The sequence below is a fragment of the Neoarius graeffei genome, chromosome 20 (assembly GCF_027579695.1).
Source record: "Neoarius graeffei isolate fNeoGra1 chromosome 20, fNeoGra1.pri, whole genome shotgun sequence".
Lineage (NCBI taxonomy): Eukaryota > Metazoa > Chordata > Actinopteri > Siluriformes > Ariidae > Neoarius > Neoarius graeffei.
This window is the reverse complement of record NC_083588.1, coordinates 22,827,112-22,849,364: the sequence shown is the minus strand read 5'-3', so window position 1 is coordinate 22,849,364 and position 22,253 is coordinate 22,827,112. Positions and strand designations below refer to the sequence as shown.

General features: G+C 43.5%; 1 protein-coding gene across 2 annotated transcripts in view; it reads right to left on the bottom strand.

Moving 5' to 3' along the window:
- Positions 1 to 22,253, bottom strand: part of LOC132868489 (ras-related protein Rab-26-like) — a 451,289-nt gene that overhangs the window by 59,263 nt on the left and 369,773 nt on the right. The window lies entirely within an intron of this gene.

Here is a 22,253-nt window from a genome sequence, read left to right as displayed (position 1 = left end):
AGGAGAGCTAGAGAGCAGACAAGAGGCATGGCATGCAGGGCCCCATTCCACAACCTGGCTTGTTACCCAGTCTATGTGAGGGTTGTGGCGAGTAAGCCAAGGAAGGCCTAGAATAACTGGGAACTCAGGTGAAGGAATTAGGTGCAGGGATATTTCTTCCTTGTGACCTTGAGACTGGAGGAAGACTGGAGAAGTAACTTGAGTGACTCTTCCATCACCTAACGCTTGGCCATCGAGGGCAGACACAGACAGAGGGACTTCAAGAGGTGCAGTAGGTATATTGATGCTTTGGGCGAAGTGAATATCCATAAAGTTCCCAGCCGCCCCTGAGTCTATCAAAGCTTGACAAGAGTGGACAGACTCACCCCAGGAGATGGAGACCGGGATGTAGATTCCTTGGCCAGGGAGTCGGGGAGAGAGGGTAGGCCCCGTCACAACCCTCCCTCGGCTGGACGGGGCGGTCCTTTTCCCAAGAGTTCGGGACATGATGCTCGGAAGTGACCAGGCTTGCCACAGTAGATGCAGCACTTGTCCCTCCTTCTGCGCTCCCTCTCAGATGCGGAGAGGCGAGTACGACCCACTTGCATGGGTTCTGGACAGTCACTGAAGGAGGTAGACGGTCTCCAGGTAGAGGTAGGGAGGCTGGGGGGGCTCAAGGCTTGGTGGCGTTCTCTCATCCTGTTGTCCAGATGAATAGCATGTGAGATGAGGGTTTCGAGGTCACTTGGGCATCCAATAGAGGCCAGACCGTCCTTGATGGGGTCAGACAGACCATGGTGGAAGGCTGACACCAGGGCAGTCTCGTTCCATCCACTTACTGCTGCGAGTGTTCGGAACGAGATGGCGTAATCTGCGACGCTTCCTCCTTGCCGGATGGACATGAGCTTTCGGGCTGCGTCGGTACTGATGTCTGCCTGATCGAAGACCCGAAGCATCTCTTCAGAAAACAGCTGGAAATCAAAGCACTCAGGTCCCTGTCTTTGCCAGATAGCAGTAGCCCAGGCTCGCGCCTTACCAGCTAATAAGGTGATCACAAAGGCAATCTTGCGGCGATCCGTAGTGTAGGTGGTAGGCTGAAGCTCAAAGGTGAGTTGACACTGGGTAAGGAACTCTCGGCACTCACTGTGCTTGCCGTCATACCTCTGTGGTGCAGGAAGGCTGGGTTCGCGAGGTGAAGAAGGCAGCATGGCAGGAGGCACTGGAGCAGGAGCTGGATCAGGAGTGGGAGCTGGAGCAGGAGCAGGAACTGGATCAGGAGCAGGAGATGCAGGCAGAGATGTCAGCTGTGCCAGGGTTTTCCCAATTTGCTGAAGCAGTTCCTCGTGGCGAGCAAGGGCCTCACGTTGGCTGGTGAGCGTACGTCCATGAGCGTCCATGGTCGCTCCGAAGCGTGTCACAGCTGCCATAATTCCCTGAAGGTTGGCCGGGTAGACAGTTGAAGCAGCCTCTGCTGAGTCGGTCATGACGGAGTCTTTCTGTTAGGGTTTTGCTGGGATTCGAACCTGGTTCATTGGTGTGATGATCCAGCAAACCCCCACTAGGCCACCAGGGGAATGACTCAAATGCAGAGGCGTGAGGCGGAAGTAGAAAAAGTAACAAAAGGTTTATTTATACTATGTACACTATATACAATCCAGGGCAAAACAAAAAAAAAAAAACAAAAACAAAGAGTATAATTCAAAAAGAAAAAGGCAAACATGCAAAAGCTCAGAAGATCCACAAAACACAGTACAAAGGAAACTGGAGATAAACATAACAGCACAAAGACTCCGTGACAAGAGGACTGAACTCAGGGGTATAAATACACAAACTAATTAAGGACACAGGTGAAGATAATCAGGACAAACAGGCAATTAACAAAAAACACAAAACACAGGAACAGTGGCGGCCTCTAGAGGCCAAAATAAACATGACACGAAAAGGAAATAACAGCGGCCTCTAGAGGCCAAAACAGTCCAAGTCCTAACAGATGGTCCTCATATTTCACTGGCATGTCCAGCTCTTGCACATATGTCAGCTCCTCTATTACATTACAGCAACCAAGCAAGAATAACAGTCCCCCCCAGGATTTTGCAGGCCGTTTTTGTGATTGTTGCGGGCTAAAATGTCTGATGTTGTGGGGGGTTTTCCAAAAAATTGCGATGAAAGTTGCAGTGTTTAGGTTTTTGTTGCGATTACATTGCGGGAGGAAGTGAAAGTTGCGAGAAATTGTTGCGATTTTCTCTTTTTGTGATTAAAATTGAGTGATAAGTTATTACTGAAAAACTATTGATTAAAAAAAAACAAAGACACTGAGAAATGGTCCTATAAACAACTTTACCAATATAAAAGATTACCAGGACTACAAAAATGCAGAAAAATAGGCTTTACTTATCCAAATGCACCTGTTGGTTCAAAAGTTAAAGTGCATAGAACCTCACAGCACAACATGAAGTTACCTTAAAGTATAATATAAATGCCTCAGCTTTCATGTAAGAAAAAAAAACTATTAATACTATTACTGTGGGGGCAGCATGGTGGTGTAGTGGTTAGCGCTGTCGCCTCACAGCAAGAAGGTCCGGGTTCGAGCCCCGTGGCCGGCGAGGGCCTTTCTGTGTGGAGTTTGCATGTTCTCCCCGTGTCCACGTGGGTTTCCTCCGGGTGCCCCGGTTTCCCCCACAGTCCAAAGACATGCAGGTTAGGTTAACTGGTGACTCTAAATTGACCGTAGGTGTGAATGTGAGTGTGAATGGTTGTCTGTGTCTATGTGTCAGCCCTGTGATGACCTGGCGACTTGTCCAGGGTGTACCCCGCCTTTCGCCCGTAGTCAGCTGGGATAGGCTCCAGCTTGCCTGCGACCCTGTAGAAGGATAAAGCGGCTAAAGATAATGAGATGAGACTATTACTGTGTGCAGGCAGTCTCTCCTGAAGACTAAATTAAACAATAATTATAAACTAATAAAATAAATGGCTCAGGCTTCATAGAAGAAAAAAACCAATTTGAACAGAATCTCACAGTATGATGCTGAAGCTGCCTAAACAATGGAAAATAAAATACCATTTTGGCAAAAACGTTGGCATCCATTAATTTCTTGTATTAAGTAAAAAAAAAATAATGTAAAGTGCACACAGTGCTTCACTGTAAACATAACACACTTTCAGTAACAGAATTTAAGCCTACATAAACACTGACTCGCACATCATGCAGTTTTGCCAGATACTGCTGACATTTTCCAGCCCAAAATATGTTCAAAACCCGCCAAAATGCACTTTAAACCGCCCAATCTGGCAACACTATGCACATGCTGCTTCTCTTGAACATATACACGGAAGTAAAGCGGAAGGTAGTTTGTCGACGTCACCTCAAGACGACGCCAACGATTGGTCAAATTTGCGGGAAAGTTGCGGTGATTGGATATAATTGCAACACCGCCCTGAATTCGCGGGGATTGGTTGAATTTGCGTTGAAGTTGCAAATCGCAACATCGTGAAATCCTGGAGGGTCTCGAATAAGGAGTAGGCTTGAAGTGATTTAACATCCTCAGATTTTATTGTTTGCCATACCAGAGCTTTTTCCATATAGGCAGTTGCAATTTTATATGGATTCCCAAAGTATTCCTCTAAAAGATCCCTTGCCACTATATAGCCTCGCTTAGGAGCCATATGCTGACAGCTGTGCACTAGGTCTTGTGGTCGTCCTCTCATAAACTATTCCAAATAGTACAAGCAGTCTGCCTTTCCTGCCTTCTGCTCCAATCCTTGTTCAAAGGCTTTGATAAATGCCCTGTACTGGAGTGGATCCCCTTCAAATATAGGAATTTCTCGGGGTAGCAGGGACAATGTGTGCTGTTGTCACACTAAAGCTGCAGTTATGTTGTTTTGCCTGTGCATTATGGTAAGGAGGTCACTAGATGAATATTGACCACTTTGCTGATGATATGAGAAGTGCCTCTGCTCATCCTCCACTGGTGCCATTGTTGGCTGGCAACAAATTTGTTGTAATGTTCCCATAGTACTGGTTTCTTGCTGTTGCTCATTGGGATTGCGCCACTGCTTTGAGGCAGCCTTGCACCACTGTTCCATTTCCTTTCTCTGCACATCCAGTAATTGTGGGTCATTAGATGGAAATGATCCCTTCATTGCACTGATTTGTTGTGTTGGCTTCCAAAATCCCAGATTGTATTCTAGCCAATTTAGCAGTTGATGCAGCCAATTCAGTTTCGAGGTCAAGCTCCTCCCTTCTTCTCAGCTGTTGTTCCTTTTCCTCCAGAGCATGTCTCTCCTTTAAAGCTGCAGCACGTGCAATAAGTGTGGCTCTTTCTCCCTCAGCCTTTATCCTTGCTGAGGAAGTGGTACTTAATTTACTCATACCACTCCTTTGAATTGAACATTTACTGCCAACATTTGAAATACTATCATTTGGATTAACATCATCCTCAACACTTTGATGTACAATATTAAATACATTATTATGCACAATTATTTTCTCAACAGTACCACTTTGATGTACATGATTGGAAACATTTGTCAGTTGGATTAGCATTCCCACCCTCACCATTATTGCAAGAAATCCACAATTTTGCATCACAAATACACTCATCATTAAACAAAATTTTTGCTTTAAACCATATTACATGTTTTTCCTTTTCATCACATGGCAATAATTCCAACAAAGATTTGTGTATACAGTTTACTTCATTGCACACTTCAATCAATTCTTTAAGAGCATTCTCTACCTGTATTTTGTCTTTTTTTTACCATTAAACCTTGCATTGATTTTCCTATGACGACTGCCTGGTTTAATTTGGCTTTTCTATCCATTTGTAACTTGTCCAATTTCACAGCAAGTGCCTTTGTAGTGAGCTTAACTACCCACTTTTGAGTCTGTGTTTCAACACTGCCAGTCAAGTTTAACGTTATTAGCATTTCCCTGCGACATTAGTCCATCAGTCCCCGCGACGAAAATCACCTCATTTACCGTGCCATGTCTCCATAACAATCAGTCAGTCAATCAAATGATAATCCACCACAATAAACAACACAAGCAGTCAATGCAAAGTCTATTAAATAAGCCTGCGGCTACCAATGCTCCACCCACAATTTACCCGTTATGTGCACACACAGTATAAATAGCCATTAAAACAATGTAGTGCTACACCTAGGTTACCTCTGCTTGTTGAGTGCCATGTAGCAATCCAGGGATGCTCCACAAACAGCTTCAGCCAATCGATCCTATTATCCAAATGACTCCTGGCAGCTCTCCTAATTCCCACACACGCCAAAGACTACAATGTTCTCCAACAAAGTTCCAGTTGGCGGCAGGTTTTGACTATTTTGTAGGAACTCAGCCTACTACTGAGCTACTGAGATGTTCAACCCAGGAAAGACCTGGTTGAAATGCTAAGATGTAATTGGGTCACAATGTTACCATTGCGTGTTGTTCAATAAGTACACAAACATCTTCGGTGCATTAAAAGTAATCCATTTATTACTGCAAGAAGTTAATAAAATCCACAAACTGAGACAGCATAACAAACATACCTTCACAGGAAAGCAGTTAAAACCTTTTGCCCTTCTGAGGTCAACACCTAACCACAACAGTAGGCCTCCTACCTATATACCTGAGAAACACTATTGCAAATGCATAGCGACATCCAATGTACCAAAAAAAAAAAAACTTGCACCTTGACTGCATTGACCTTGATATTTGGCTGCTACAGAGGGCATTAATAAGAAACGCAACAAAGACACCAAAGAGATCATTGAAGGAGCTGCAGAGATCCACAGCAGAGATGGGAGTATCTGTCCATGGGACCACTTTAAAGTATGAGTCTTATGAAAATGACATCACTCCTGGAAATTATACCTTTTAAAACTGGACATGTTAAATAGTTTACTATCTAAATTGTATTTTAATATGAGACCGGGAACATGTTCTATTTAGGTGGTAAAGTTTGGCTCTTTTGAGTCCGCCATTACATGAATGCATTCCTGATAAGTTACTGTTAAGTCAAAGGAAGTGACATCATATCCTTTCAGTACCTCCAGGTTGGATTACGGTAATGCCTTACTGTCTGGATGTTCCAATAAGTGCATAAACATGCTCCAGTTAGTTCAAAATGCAGCAGCAAGAGTCCTTATTAGAACTAAAAAATGACCACATCACCCCTGTCTTATCCACACTGCATTGGCTCCCATTCAAATTTCATATTGATTATAAAATGCTACTACTGACCTTTAAAGCACTGAATGGTCTCGCACCACAGTGAACTTCTGGTCCTTTATGACCCGCCACGCCTACTTAGATCAAAAGGTGCAGGCTATCTGCTGGTACCTCATATAGTGAAGGCTACCTCAGGGGGCAGAGCCTTTTCTTACCAAGCCCCACAGTTATGGAACAGCCTTTCTAGTAGTGTTCGGGAATCAGACACAGTCTCAGCATTTAAGTCTAGGCTGAAAACATATCTGTTTAGTCAAGCCTTTTGTTAATGGTGTTTGAGGTAAAGGTATAGATCTGGAGGGATCTCAGACATAGAGTATGTTGGTAAACTGGGATGTATGGATGCTGACTGTTCTCCACTTGCTTGCTCACTCGAGTTTGTTGACAGTTTAGTGGCTGGCTGCTTTATGTCCTGAGGCTTCCTCATGCCTGTGTTACCTTCTGGCTCTCTCCTTTTAGTTATGCTGTCATAATTAGTTTTGCTGGAGTCCCTGCTTGTACTCAGCGCAAAATGTACACTGTACCTACTTATTCAGGTGACATTGGGCATACCTAACAACCTGTGTTTTCTCTCTCTTCCCCCTCCCCATCTGTCCCTCTGAGTTACATGTCAATCCTGGGATCGAGGTGCTGACCTCTTCTGCTCCTCGGACCTGCCTGATCCATCCTGATGTCCCATGTCTGTTTGGAGTCTCATCACATCGCTCCTGTGGAGGATGCCCCCATATGGACAGTTGAAAGTCACACTTGGAAGACACTCTGGACACTTACAGTAATGCTTTTGTGGTTGAGGACTAAAGTTGGCTTGCTAACTTTGGGACTGCGGTTGTCATGAACAGGTTTGCACTCAAGTTTCCATTAATGAGTTATAACAACAAAACTGACTTCATGTTAAAACTGTTAAAGTGCTGATGACACGTTTTTGACATCTTTGGCGATGTTTTATAACATAAAAAGTAATTCCCGATGATCCATATGTTAATTCACGAAGGCGCCTATTTTACAAGTTATGATAAAAAACGCGGCTATTTGGGCAAATTTGACGGGGCTGCAGCAGCCAGGAGACGAAGGAGGAGGAGGAGGAGCTATATGACGTCAGCGAAAGAACCTTCCTCCTAACTTACCAGTTTGTTGTTGATGCGGCAGGTGTTCAGTTTATCATTATTAGTATTTTTATTATACATTATTATACATTATTATTATATATATATTAGCTATTATGCCTTCGCGTTGTGTTGCCGGCTTTTGCTCCAAAACCCACAAGGATGGGGTAAGTTTATTCAAGTTTCCCAGAGATCCCGAGCTGCATGCGAAGTGGGTGAAGCAAGTCAGGCGCACTCGTGACAAGTGGGAGCCCTCACCAACATCCGTCCTGTGCTCTGAACACTTCGATTTGGATTGTTTTGACACCCTTCCCAGCTTAAAGGAATCTCTTGGGTGTTCAGTTCAGCACAAACGTGTGTTACTACCATCAGCAGTGCCTACAGTATTCCGGAGGGGGTCTACTAGTAGCTATGCCGGATCCAGCAGTCGCCTGGGACAAGGCAACTCCTCCAAAGACAGTCCAACTGTCAGAACATGTGTTGAGAAACGACATAAGATAAAGGTACGTAGAGCTATAGAGTGCTCCGACATGATGCTAAAAATAGTAACCATGCGGTCTGCGCGGCCATCTTGGAAGTGAGTCGCTCCAGAGCGCTCATAGAGTACACATCATAGAGTACACATTCATGATAATCATAAATGTAATCATAAAGTCAGCGTGATATCAGTCATGTATTTGCTTGTGAAAGCTTGTTTCTCAAAGCAAACACTGAGGGAAAGCTAACTTAGCCAGACAAGTAGGCTACAGATTGTCATTTGCTTACGCTGATGTAGGTTATCAAATATTTTGCTTCATTCAAGCATAAAACTAAGAAGCCATAAACTAGAAGACGTGCCTGCCAATATTATCCTAAATGTATCATGGATCAGGCATAGTCGTAAGCTTATTATGTTAGCCGTTTGCATGCTCCATTAGGAACTATGTATTCAGTGTAGCATACGGCTTACATGATATAAGCAGTGTTTACACATGCAAGACAACAATACACAATATTAAAATATTGATTCTGTAACATTTTGAACAAATATGGGTTGACCTACCAATCCTTGTTATCCAACCTTGTGGTGTTCAATGCTGGGCTGTCTGCCTGTCCGCTGTCCATCTCGGGGTCGGAGTCGCTCTCAGATTGCACAGTAACAGGTTCAAACCTGTACGGTTGGATGCACCCGTGTTCGTCATCACTTGATTCTTCCAATCTATCCCACTCACAACACAATTCTAGACTCCCAAAAGAGGAAGAGCTAGAGAGTTCACCGGCGTTTTCATGCGCCATTTCCATTGAGTAGACAGCCAGTGAACCGCAGCGTGTTCTTCCGCTGACGTCACAACATGGCCGCGAGCCACGGACCCAGTTTTCTTGCGCTGTGCAATTAAAAGTTGGATATTCGCGTAACAACAGCTTCTTTTCACGTAATTATAACAGAAATCTAACATGTTTGCCATGTTGTATAGTTTATTTAAGAAATTGCATAGAGTCATGTTCGTGTCATCAGCCCTTTAATGTTATAGTCATGTTGTCTGTTGTTGTCCAGGTGAGGATTGGTTCTCTTTTGGGTCTGTTTCCTCTCGAGGTTTCTTCCTTGTGTCATCTGGGGGAGTTTTCCTTGTCACCATTGCCACGGGCTTGCTCATTGGGGATAGATTAGGAATAAAATTGGCTCATGTCTTGGGTCATTCAAATTCTGCAAAGCTGTTTGGGACAACATCTATTGTTAAAAGCGGTATACAAACTTGACTTGACTGTGCGCAGTGCTTGAAGTTTGCAGCATTTCTGGTTTCATCTGCTTTGCAAAGCGTAGCACATTTTTAATGATTTTTTAAAAAATTCCATAACAAAACTAAAACCAAAGCATGTCTCCTAAGAGGTGTGTCGTTCAAGGCTGTTCAAGTGTAGTTGATAAAAAAAGCGGAATTTTGATCCACTATAGCCCAAAGTTGGCAGGACACTCACAGAATGAATGGGTTCAATTTGTATGGACTAAAGGAAGGTAACCTCAAGTGTTTAGCCTGTTGCTTGAATTTTTTAGTTGTACTTAGTCTTTTATCCTTTTAACTGTTAGCAGTTCTGAAGTTTTATACAAGGCTAAATAATGGCAGTAATTAGGTGCTTTCACTAGCACCAACAGGAGCAGGTGGCGCATTGTGCCATATGCATTGGGCACAGTGAGAGCGCAACAGCCAGAAATTTCTTAGGGTTCACCTCCAAAACTAAGTTGCTCATAAAACTCCAACCTTTTCTGGTTCTAACAGTAACATAAAAGGATGGCGCACACCCTTTACATGTAGTCTACAATGCAGTCCGGGAATACAGTGGTGCTTGAAAGTTTGTGAACCCTTTAGAAAGTTCTATATTTCTGCATAAATATGACCTAAAACATCACCAGATTTTCACACAAGTCCTAAAAGTAGATAAAGAGAACCCAGTTAAACAAATGAGACAAAAAATATTATACTTGGTCATTTATTTATTGAAGAAAATGATCCAATATTACATATCTGTGAGTGGCAAAAGTATGTGAACCTCTAGGATTAGCAGTTAATTTGAAGGTGAAATTAGAGTCCAGTATTTTCAATCAATGGGATGACAATCAGGTGTGAGTGGGCACCCTGTTTTTTAAAGAACAGGGATCTATCAAAGTCTGATCTTTACAACACATGTTTGTGGAAGTGTATCATGGCACGAACAAAGGAGATTTCTGAGGACCTCAGAAAAAGCATTGTTGATGCTCATCAGGCTGGAAAAGGTTACAAAACCATCTCTAAAAAGAGTTTGGACTCCACCAATCTACAGTCAGACAGATTGTGTACAAACAGAGGAAATTCAAGACCATTGTTACCCTCCCCAGGAGTGGTTGACCAACAAAGATCACTCCAAGAGCAAGGCATGTAATAGTCGGTGAGGTCACAAAGGACTCCAGGGTAACTTCTAAGCAACTGAAAACCTCTCTCACATTAACATTAGCCAATGTTCATGAGTCCACTATCAGGAGAACACTGAACAACGATGGTGTGCATGGCAAGGTTGCAAGGAGAAAGCTACTGTTCTCCAAAAAGAACAATGCTGCTCGTCTGCAGTTTGCTAAAGATCACATGGACATGCCAGAAGGCTATTGGAAAAATGTTTTATGGATGGATGAGACCAAAATAGAACTTTTTGGTTCAAATGAGATGCGTTATGTTTGGGGAAAGGAAAACACTGCATTCCAGCATAAGAACCTTATCCCATCTGTGAAACATGGTGGTGGTAGTGTCATGGTTTGGGCCTGTTTTGCTGCATCTGGGCCAGGACGGCTTGCCATTATTGATGGAACAAGGAATTCTGAATTATACCAGTGAATTCTAAAGGAAAATGTCAGGACATCTGCCCATGAACTGAATGTCAAGAGAAGGTAGGTCATGCAGCAAGACAACGACCCTAAGCACACAAGTCATTCTACCAAAGAATGGTTAAAAAAAGAATAATGTTTTGGAATGGCCAAGTCAATGTCCTGACCTTAATCCAATCGAAATGTTGTGGAAGGACCTGAAGTGAGCAGTTCATGTGAGGAAACCCACCAGCATCCCAGAGTTGAAGCTGTTCTGTGTGGAGGAATGGGCTAAAATTCCACCAAGCCAGTGTGCAGGACTGATCAACAGTTACCAGAAATGTTTAGTTGCAGTTACTGTTGCACAAGGGGGTCACACCAGATACTGAAAGCAAAGGTTTACATACTTTTGCCACTCACAGATGTGTAATATTGGATCATTTTCCTCAATAAGTAAATGACCAAGTATAATATTTGTCTCATTTATTAAACTGGATTCTCTTTATCTACTTTTAGAATAGAATAGAATGCCTTTATTGTCACTATACCCATGTACAATGAGATTAAAAGCAACTCCAACAACAGTGCAAACAGCGTGTAAGGAGAGGGGGGAAAAAAGTGAGGGTGTAAGGTACACAGTCCTGAGGCATATGTGTTGTGTTTCACGTTATGGAGTGAGGTATTGCACATTATTAAAAAGTATTGCACGAAGAGAGTCACATTATAAAATAAAATATTGCACATTATGAAGTGTTGCACAGGGGGGTTGGATTATAAAGTCAGAGCATATTCGAGTTCAGGGTGGTTATGGCTTTTGGAAAGAAGCTGTTTTTGAATCCATTTGTTTGTTGTCCTGATGCACCTGTAGCACCTCCCTGAGGGCAACAGGTCAAACAGATCAAAGCCAGGGTGGGAGCTGTCCTTGATAATGTTCTTAGCTCTGCTAAGGCAGCGGGAGGTGTAAATGTCCATCAGGGAGGGGAGAGGGCAGCCAATGATGATCTGTGCTGCCTTTACTACTCTCTGGAGCCTCTTCCTGTCTGCAGCAGTGCAGCTGCCGTACCATACTGTGATACAGTACATCACCAGGCTCTTGATGGATGAGCGGTAGAAGGTCAGCAGCAGGTTGGAGTCTAGGTTGTGCTTCCTGAGGACTCTCAGGAAGTGTAGCCACTGTTGAGCCTTCTTAATGACTGCTGTAATGTTCTCTGACCAGGAGATGTCGGTGGAGATGAGGACGCTGAGAAACCGGAAGGTGTGGATCCTCTCCACATACTCGTTGTTGATGTAAAGGGGGGCTAGGTCGGTGCTGTGCTTCCTGAAGTCAATGATAAGCTCTTTGGTTTTCTTGGTGTTCAGAGAGAGGTTATTCTCTGAACACTAGGCTGCCAACTTCAGGACCTCCTCTCTATAGGCTACCTCGTCTCCCTTTGAGATGAGTCTGACCACTGTGGTGTCATCAGCAAACTTGACGATGAGGTGGTTGTTGTGGGTCGAACTACAGTCATGGGTGTACAGGAGGGGGCTCAGCACACAGCCCTGTGGAGAGTCAAGTCAAGTTTATTTGTATAGCGCTTTTAACAATAAGCATTGTCGCAAAGCAGCTTTACAGAATTTGAACGACTTAAAACATGAGCTAATTTTATCTCTAATTTATCCCCAATGAGCAAGTCTGTGGCAACGGTGGCAAGGAAAAACTCCCTCAGATGACATGAGGAAGAAACCTTGAGAGGAACCAGACTTAAAAGGGAACCCATCCTCATTTGGGCAACAACAGACAGCATGACTATATTAATAGTTTTAACATGAAGACAGTTTCATTGATGCAACTCTTCATTGATGGAAACTTGAGTGCAAAACTGTTCATGACAACTGCAGTCCTAAAGTTAGCAAGTCAACTGTAGTCCTCAGCCATAAAAGCATTACTGTAAGTGTCCAGAGCATCCTCCAGGTGTGACTTTCAACTGTCCTCATGGGGCCATCCTCCACAGGAGCGATGCGATGAGACTCCAACCAGACACAGGGCACCAGGATGGATCAAGCAGGTCTGAGGAGCAGAAGAGGTCAGCAGCTCAATCCCAGGACCGACATGAAACTCAGAGGGACAGATTTGGGGGGGAAGAGGGAGAGAAAACACAAGTTGTTAGGTATGCCCAATGTCACCTGAGAGCTGGTGCTCAACGTGCAGGTGGAGGAGAAGTGGGGGCCAAGTCTCACAGTCTGGGGCCGGTTGGTAAAAAAAAGTCCTTTATCCAGGCACATGTGAGAGGGGGGAGGCCGAGAGTGTCCAGTTTTCTGATAAGGATGTCCAGAATTATTGTGTTAAAAGCTGAACTGTAATCCACAAAGAGTATGTGGACGTAGCTCTGCTGCTGCTCCAGGTGGTTCAGCGCAGAGTGGAGAGCTACGGCGATGGCATCCTCTGTGGATCTGTTCGCGCAATATGCAAACTGGTAGGGGTTGAAGTCTGGAGGAAGGTGGTCCTTGATGTGCTGAAGAACTAGTCTCTCAAAGCACTTCATGATTACCGGGAGGGCCACAGGATGGTAATCATTCAGGCTGGTGACGGGAGACTTCTTCAGCACTGGGATTATTGTTGCTGATTTTAGGCAGGGCGGGATGACTGCCTGAGCCAGGGAGAGGTTAAAGACCCCGGTGAAGGTAGGGGCGAGCTGGTGGGTGCACGCTCTGAGCACCTTACTCGGTACACCATCTGGGCTGGCAGCTTTCTTGGGGTTCACTGCCAGGAGCACCCGTCTGACAAAGTGCTCCTGTACGGTGAATGGAGTGGTGTAGGAACTGTGTGGTGGTGGGGGCAGGGCTGGAGCAGATGAGTGCTGCTGAGATGTTTCAAAGCAAGCAAAGAAGCAATTTAGCTCCTCTGCCAGTGGTGCACTCCAGTCTCCTGTTGATGCATCACAGTCTCTGAAGTTTGTGATGTCTTGTATGCCCCACCACACCTCCCGTGTGTTATTGCTGGACAGGTGGGACTCTAAATGCAACCTATGGTCCGCCTTGGCTTTTTTAATACCTCTTTTCAGATCAGCTCAAGCGGCTCTGTACAGAGCTCTGTCACCTGACCTGAAGGCAGCGTTGCGAGCCCTGAGGAGTGAGCGGACCTGGCTGGTCATCCAGGGTTTCTGGTTTGGGAAAACCCGGATGTTTTTATCCACCATCACATTCCCGATGCAGAACTTGATATAGTCCAGTACCATTCCTGTGAATGTCTCCAGCTCCTGGTGTTCATATAAGTCCCAATCTGTCCGTTTAAAGCAGTCCTGTAGTTTGGAGAGTGCATTGTCAGGCCAGGTTGTGACAGTCCTTGTGGTGGGCCTGGCTCTGCATCTGAGGGGGGTGTAGGCTGGGGAGAGCAGGAGGAAAAGATGGTCTGACTGGCCGAGGTGGGGGAGGGGTATGGCTCTGTACGCGTGCTTGATGTTGGAGTAAACATGATCCAGAGTGTTCTCCCCTCTAGTGGAACACTTAACATGTTGGTAAAACTTCGGCAGTACAGTCTTCAAGTTGGCCTTATTAAAGTCTCCTGCGATTATGTGAACACCGTCAGGGTGGGCTCGCTGCTGTTCATTTACAGTGTTCAGCAGGAGAGAGAGTGCTGTGTTTACACTGGCATGGGGTGGAATATACACAGCTGTGACAATCACTACAGTTAGCTCTCTCGGTAGAAAAAAAAGGCCGGCATCTTACAGACATGTACTTGAGGTCTGGGGAACAGTGTTTGTCTATAATTGTTCCGTTGTTACACCAATTATCATGCACGTAAATACAGAGCCCCCCTCCTCTGCTCTTACCAGAGTCCTCAGTCCTGTCCCAGTGGAGCAGAGTGCAACCTGCTAGCTGCAAGCTACCATCGGGTATTTCCAGATGAAACCAGGTTTTGGTGATAATTAAAACACAGCAGTCACGAACATAGCGATTTCCAGCAAGCTGTAATTTCAAGTCATCCATTTTATGCACCAGGGATCTGGCATTGGAGAGATACAGGCTCGGTAGAGGAGGCTTGTGTGGTTGTTTTCTTAGCCTTAGCATAGCACCGGACCTGCAGCCCCGCTTCTGCTTCCTCTCCCTCCTCCATCTGCGCCGCCTCCTAGACCCGACAACAATCCACGGAGAGCCCGGCGGTCTCGCTCTGTCATCTGGGATGTTATGCGTGTAGTGACAGTTGCTCGAAACAGATATCTGGTGTTGGTCACCGATGGCCAAAAGTGTCTGGCGGGTGTACTGGATGTTTGCAGAACTGATGGTGCACAAACAAGCAAGAAAGAAATACAAAAAAAAAGAGCACTGAAAAGGAGAGCCGTGAGCCGCTGCAACCACGCATGCCACCATCTTGGATGCAAGACTTAGGACTTGTGTGAAAATCTGATGTTTTAGGTCATATTTATGCAGAAATATAGAAAATTCTAAAGGGTTCACAAACTTTCAAGCACCACTGTACAGTACGTTATGTAGATGCACAAAGTTCCCATGCTCTGTTCAAATCCAACAGGGCTCGCTTTGCTTGCTTTTCACTGCATTTGTGTCACAAGCGAAAAAACAAAACAAAACATAAGCTTGGACCTAATATTAAATCTAAATTTATACCATAAACTCTTCAACTCAATCCCACATAATGATTGTTTATTTTTTTAAACCTTAAGATTTAAAAACAGCAGGTATCTCAGTATCTGTAATACAATGAAGTCACAATTCCAAGTAGCCATGTACTAAAACTATTTTTTTGAATGGGGGGCACGTGCCAGGTGCACTCCTCCTTAAATCCGCACCATGAGGGGCAGTGCGCAATTACCATTATTTATTTTTTTACTAAAATCCAGATGCTGTAGTTGAAGCAGATCGTGGAACAGCTGTTTCTGTTTGTGCCGATAATGCAGTATTTAAGGAGGAGCTGCTATTTGTACAACAGTAGACACAGATGCTTCAGATGTTTTGGCTATAGCACACTCGGATGAAATACCAAAAGGAAAAGAGAGTGGTTGTTTGGAAAGTTTATTTTGTTGACAGGCAATATTTGACAGAAGATTGATGTGTTGTTACTAGTACCTGAAGATACAGTATTAATTGAACAGTGAACATTTTGCTCATGTTGTGAGAGAATGTCTTTCAGAGCCTTTAAATACAGAAAAAAAACCCTGATGAGTTAGTTGAGCGAGATAACAGGATGGCATGTTCATTCATTTGATACTGAAATCATGTTTTTAGATGCAATATAACATCGCATGTGTTTCAGTGGACAAAAAGGCAATGACAAGATTCAGAAATACACAGGGAAGTTTATCACAGAATGATGAATTATAAATTAATTTTGCAATGGCCTTCTCCTTCACGCCAATTCTGTGATTATTGTAGGGACTTTACCATAAAATTTCAAACAGGTTCAATTCACCTTAAAATCAGCTCTCTGTAAATGAACACCGTAAGAAGATAATCGGTTTTGGGATTTTGAAAAAAAATTTATCATTGCAGAGATACTGGGATTTTAGTTAGTAAGTAAGTAAATAAATAAATAAAGATTGTGTGCTGACCCCCCCCCCCCCCACACACACACACCTCTAGTTAACATTGTAGCACAAAATAGAAGGGTCTACATGGTCCTAATTGGTACTGTTAGAACCAGAAAAGATTATAGTTTTATGAGCAACTTCGTTTTGGAGGTGAACCCTAAGAATTTCCTGGCTGCTGCATGTTCACTGCGCACCATGCATATGGCACAACTAGGGCTGTAACGATACACCCAACTCACGATTCGATTCGTATTGCGATTTTTGACCCACGATTCGATACACCCACGATTTTTTTTAAAATGCTTTTTTAAAGTAGTAAATTTGACTTATTAACATTTACTTACTTACATTAACTATTTAATAACAAATAATTCAGACCACTGCAGAGAATGAGTAATATGTATGCAAAAATGAACAAATGTATATCCAAAGATTGTTTTATTTCTCAAAATAATACTGTTGAGCCGGAAGCTCTGTTTTTTTCGGTTCTGAAAAAGTCATTTTTCCAAATCGTGTAAATCCGTTAAGATTTTTTTTGGGGGGGTGGCTCTCTCACTGTCTCACTCTCATAGGGCCAATGATTTTCTGTGATCGCGGAAAACAGATGGAAATTACGGAATTTTTATGGTGAAACATTGCTCGCATGTCAAAATGTAACTGCCGCAGAAGGCTTCCGCCCAAGCAGACATGCCTTCAGTGTTGCCAGATATTGCTAACATTTTCCACCCCAAAATATGTTCAAAACCAGCCAAAAAGCACCTAAACCTGCCCAATCTGGCAACACTGCATGCCTTTCCGGTCAAGTGATTGTGATTTGCTTGTGGCACACCTAGCCAGCCAATGAGCTGCTTGTTTACAGATTCGCTCCCCGCGTCGGAACCAGAATGGCGACCGCTTAAAGGAAATGAATGCTCTGCCAGTGGCGAGTATGGACGTTGCGTGACTCGCAGAAGATTGTCGCAGGTCGGCGAAAAATGACTTACTAATAGATATTTTTAAAAAAAAGTAATTTAAGTAAGTTTAAAATGTAATTTAAATAAAAAGTAAAGTATTCATAAATTAAAGTTTGGAAGCGCCTCTGTTTTTGGGCTGAGGAGAAGTTTGAAAGGGTGTACCGCGATTCTGCCTTCTTGTATTGTGATACGGATCATGGCTCTGCGTATCGCGATTTCGATTTCGATACGCATATCGTTACAGCCCTAGGCACAACACACCACCCACTCCTGCTGGCTTCAGTGAAAGTCAAAGTACCTAATTACTGCCATTATTTAGCCTTATGCCTACCAAATGAGGTTACAATGATGACAGTTACAGTGAGACACTGCTTTATCATAACTGTGAAAGTTGAACACCAAATCAGTTTAAAAAAATAAAAATAAAAAATGAATAACCAAACTATGATTTGTACTATGTATTAACTTCCTGGGTTCCAGAAAACTGCTCAAGCAGTTGTTGCGCTTCTTCTTCATGAGCAACTTGACTTGCGTATTTGTCTGCCTCTTTCTCCATGGCGATAGGTTCAAAATCATCTTCAGCCAACCAACCAAAGATTGAGTATGAATTTAAAGAGCTTTCGTCATCTTTTTCAAAAGAATCAGTATCAAGAACACGCCATTGCGGAGAATAGAGTCTGTGTGGACACAAAAGAAGGCAGTGGTACATATGACGTCACACATGCAGCGCCACTGACCTGTAAATCGCTGTGACATAATAATGGCAGACAAGCTTTTAGTGATTTTTGGAAGAGAATTCAGATGCAATTTTTTTTTCAAACCAATTTTATCAGTGAACTTTATAACCTATTTGAACATATTGCACACAGCAAACCCGGTATTTTATGATGTAATTTTCAAGACTAGCACTTTAAGCCATACACTCCATTGAGCGGGGTTTTATGGAAGAGTGGCCAGGAAAAAAACATTGCTTAAAGAAAAACATGTTTGGAGTTTGCCCAACAGCATGTGGCAGACTCCCCAAACACATGGAAGAAGAAAATTCTCTGGTCAGACGAGACTAAAATTAAAAACTTTTTGGCTGTCACGGGAAACACCATGTGTGGCGCAAACCCAACACTTCCCATCACCCTGAGAACACCATTCCTACAGTGAAGCATGGTGGTGGCAGCATCATGCTGTGGGGATATTTTTCATCTGCAGGGAGAAGAAAGCTGGTCAGGATTGAAGGAAAGATGGATGGCACTAAATACAGGGCAATTCTGGAGGAAAACCTGTTTAAGTTGGCCAGAGGTTTGAGACTGGGATGAAGGTTCACATTCCAGCAGGACAATGACCCTAAACGTACTGCTAAAGCTACACTGGAGTGGTTTAAAGGGAAACATTTAAATGTCTTGGAATGACCTAATCAAAGCCCAGACCTCAGTCCAATTGAGAATCTGTGGCACAAGTTGAAGACTGCTGTATGCGAAAGCAATCCGTCTAACTTAAAGGTATTGGAGCAGTTTCGCCTTGAGGAATGGGCAAAAATCCCAGTGACTAGACGTGCTAAGCTAATAGAGACATACCCCAAGAGACTTGCAGCTGTAATTGCAGCAAAAGGTGGCTCTACAAAGTACTGACTTTGGGAGGTGAATACCTAGGTATGCACAATCCAGATTTCTGTAGTTTTTCATCTTAATTATTGTTTGTGTCACAAAAAAAAAACAATTTTCACCTTTACAGTTGTAGGCATGTTGTGTAAATCAAATGGTGCTAACCCCCCCAAAAAATGCATTTTAATTCCAGCTTGTAATGTGACAAAACAGGACAAACACCAAGGGGGATGAATACTTTTCCAAGACACTGTACATTTGTTGTCCGTTTTTTCCTTGTAGATAAATTAATATCCGTCAGTTTTGACTGGAAACACCATAGATGTAAGTTTGCAAAACATTAAATGATTTCAAAATCAGGAGGATGGAGTATCGGGGCCATTGTTAAGAGCCATCCGGTCCTTGTACAACCAAAGTGTGAGCTGTGTCCGACTTCTCAGCACAAAGTCAAACATGTTCCTGGTGAGTGTTGGACTCTGCCAAGGCTACCCCTTGTTGCCGATCCTGTTTGTGATATTCATGGACGGTATCTTAAGGCACAGCCAGGGTGAAGAGGGTGTCCGGTTTGGGAACCTCAGAATTGATACACTGATGATGTGGTTCTGTTGGCTTCTTCGGAGCATGACCTTCAGCAAGCACTGGGATGGTTTGCAGCTGAGAGTGAAGCAGCTGGGATGGAGTCAGCACTTCCAAGTCTGAGGCCATGGTTCTCTGCCAGAAAACAGTAGAGTGCTCCCTCCGGACTGGGAGTGAGTTGCTGCCCCAAGTGAAGGACTTTAAGTATCTTGGGGTCTTGTTCATGAGTGATGGCAAAATGTAGCATGAGATGGACAGGCAGATTGGGGCGGCGTCAGCAGTAATGTGAACATTGTATTGGTCCATCATGGTGAAGAGGGAGCTGAGCCAGAAGGCAAAGCTTTCAATTTACCAGTCAATCTATGTTCCAACCCTCACCTATGGTCATGAGCTTTGGGTAGTGACCGAAAGGATGAGATTGAGGATATAGGCGGCTGAAATGAGCTTTCTCCATAGGGTGGCTGGGCTCACCCTTAGAGATAGGATGAGGAAAATCAGACATCCGGAGGGATCTCAGAGTAGAGCCACTGCTCCTTCATGTCAAAAGGAGTCAGCTGAGGTGGTTCGGGCATCTGACTAGGATGCCTCCAGGGTGCCTTCCTTTGGAGGTTTTCCAGGCATGTCTAACTGGGAGGAGACCGCGGGGTAGACCCAGAACATGCTGGAGAAATTATATCTCTCATCTGGCCTGGGAGCGCCTTGGGATCCCCCAGGAGGAACTTGAAAGCATTGCTGGGGAGAGGGATGCCTGGAATACCCTGCTTAGCCTGCTGCCACCGTGACCCGACTTTGGATAAGTGGAAGAAAATGGATGGACGGATGGAACTGGAAGGCTAATGTATTTCCATTTTTTGCAGACTTTATATGTTTCTACAGTATGCCATTTTTAATTATCTCTCTAAAGTAGGAGAAAACTGTTTTTGGCTAAAATATTTGAATAGTACACACTTTCAAATTGAATCAAACAATAGTATTTCAGCGCACCATTTTATTGGTCAAGAAAGCTAGCTGTAGATTTACATCTGTATGTCTAGTTTTCTATTTACAGCAGCATCCAATGAGCATTATTGTTCAAATCTGCTTTTATTTATTTTTAAAAACAATCATCTATAAATATAGAGATCAACTACATATAGTTGTGTCTGGATGACAACCCTCTTGTTTCTCCAGTGCATGCTGCAGCTAACATTGACCATTTCTTCTCTGCATTTATTACTGTTTTTCTTAACAGCACATTTCAGCAGGAATGTTGTGTCACTGTGGCAGAAAAGCTTAAAGGTCTCCTTGCATCGTTTTTTCATTAATTGTGCGGTGGTCTCTAGTATGAATGAATGCCCTGTGAGCCGGTTTTGGTGAAAAAAAATGCTGTGGTTCTCCTGTTTCAGGCTGTTCTAGTTTGCTGGAGGAGTGGGTGGCGGGAGAACGACAGGATTTCAGCTCTTACTCAATATTCATGACATGTAAATGTGTTACCTCTGATTGGCTAACAGCACTGTGACGCTACCACCAGTGAGTCAGAACAAGCGGATGTGGGTGTCTTACTACGGCGAGAGAGAAGGAACAAACCGCGAAGGGAAAAATACCGCGCGCTGACGTCATTGAGGTGTGACATGAGGAAATAAGAAAAATTCAACAAATGTTTGGGTTTTTACTGAACAAACAAACGAATAAAATGAACGAGTGACTTAAAAAAAAGAATGTGGGTGTCTTTGTAAAAACTGTTTTGATTGGCTATTATGGTCTCGACGTCGATGTTTTGACCAATAACAATGTAGATAACACGAACCTTACATCACATTCAATGAGATTTAAACAAGACTAAAGATGGCGACTTACAAATAATGTGTAAACATCGTTGGAGTTAATAAAGTTTGAACAGCATGAAGGAACATACCCCAACCCCCCGAAATTAATAAAAAAAAATTCTGAATGGATTTGGCATAACATAAAAAGGTCGTTTTTTACTAAGAAAAAGCGGAGAACTCTTATCCCTGCCTAGCTTGTGACCATGTCATGCATGCTAACATGGAGAATATGAACATGCTATTTTGTAACAAAAAGCTCATGTTTTACTTACAGCTTGTGAGCTGGTGGTCGATTGTCTTGACGGCACAGATCCAGGGATTAAATGCAACCTCGAAGCAAAACCACTACTGAAGGCACTGAAGTTTGAAAAGTCACTGTGGTTGAAATGATCAGTACTAACGCTGCATTATACTTCGCTGGTGGTGTTCCAAAGAGAAATTCCAACCATTTATTCTTCACCTCTTCTATCTTGGGCAAGAAATGCAACGTTGATGTCTTACTGCCACAAATAACACAGGCACGAACTTGTTCAGACATGTTTTCAACTTGCTGTTAGGTCCTCTTCGTTAGCCACTGACGAGATGGGCTCTGCTCAGTGTTGCCAGATACTGCTGACGTTTTCCAGCCCAAAATATGTTCAAAACTGCCCAATCTGGCAACACTGGCTCTGCAATCTCTCCTCGCGCTTAAATCCGAACTTCCTTCCCGTGGGCGGTCGCAAGCCAAGGTGTGCGAGGCCATGCATACTAATTTACGAAGTGACGTAAGATCATATGGCTTTTTCAGATCCGCTCGTTTTTCCGACTATTTTCTTTTATAAGCTAATACAGGGAATGGGGGTAGAATTACATTTTCACATGCAGCATGCATATGCAACTCGGAGTGAACTATGGTATTTCAAAAAGAGCCAGTATTAAACGTTTTTGGTGGAAGGGCACCTTTAATAAGACTTGAGGCTGTCAGAAAGAAAGCAGACAGAAATATGAGTTTATTATACCTCTTGCAAGAGGATTTCTCCAAAGAAATATTCTCCATTTCCATAGATCCTGTTTTATACTTGCCAAAATAACAATAACATAACTTGCATATCAGATATCTTCTTAATCTCAGCATGTTCAGACTTGGCATCCTCTCAATCACTACCTCGCTATCCTGGCTATTTTCACACGTACACATGTTTATAATAACCTTG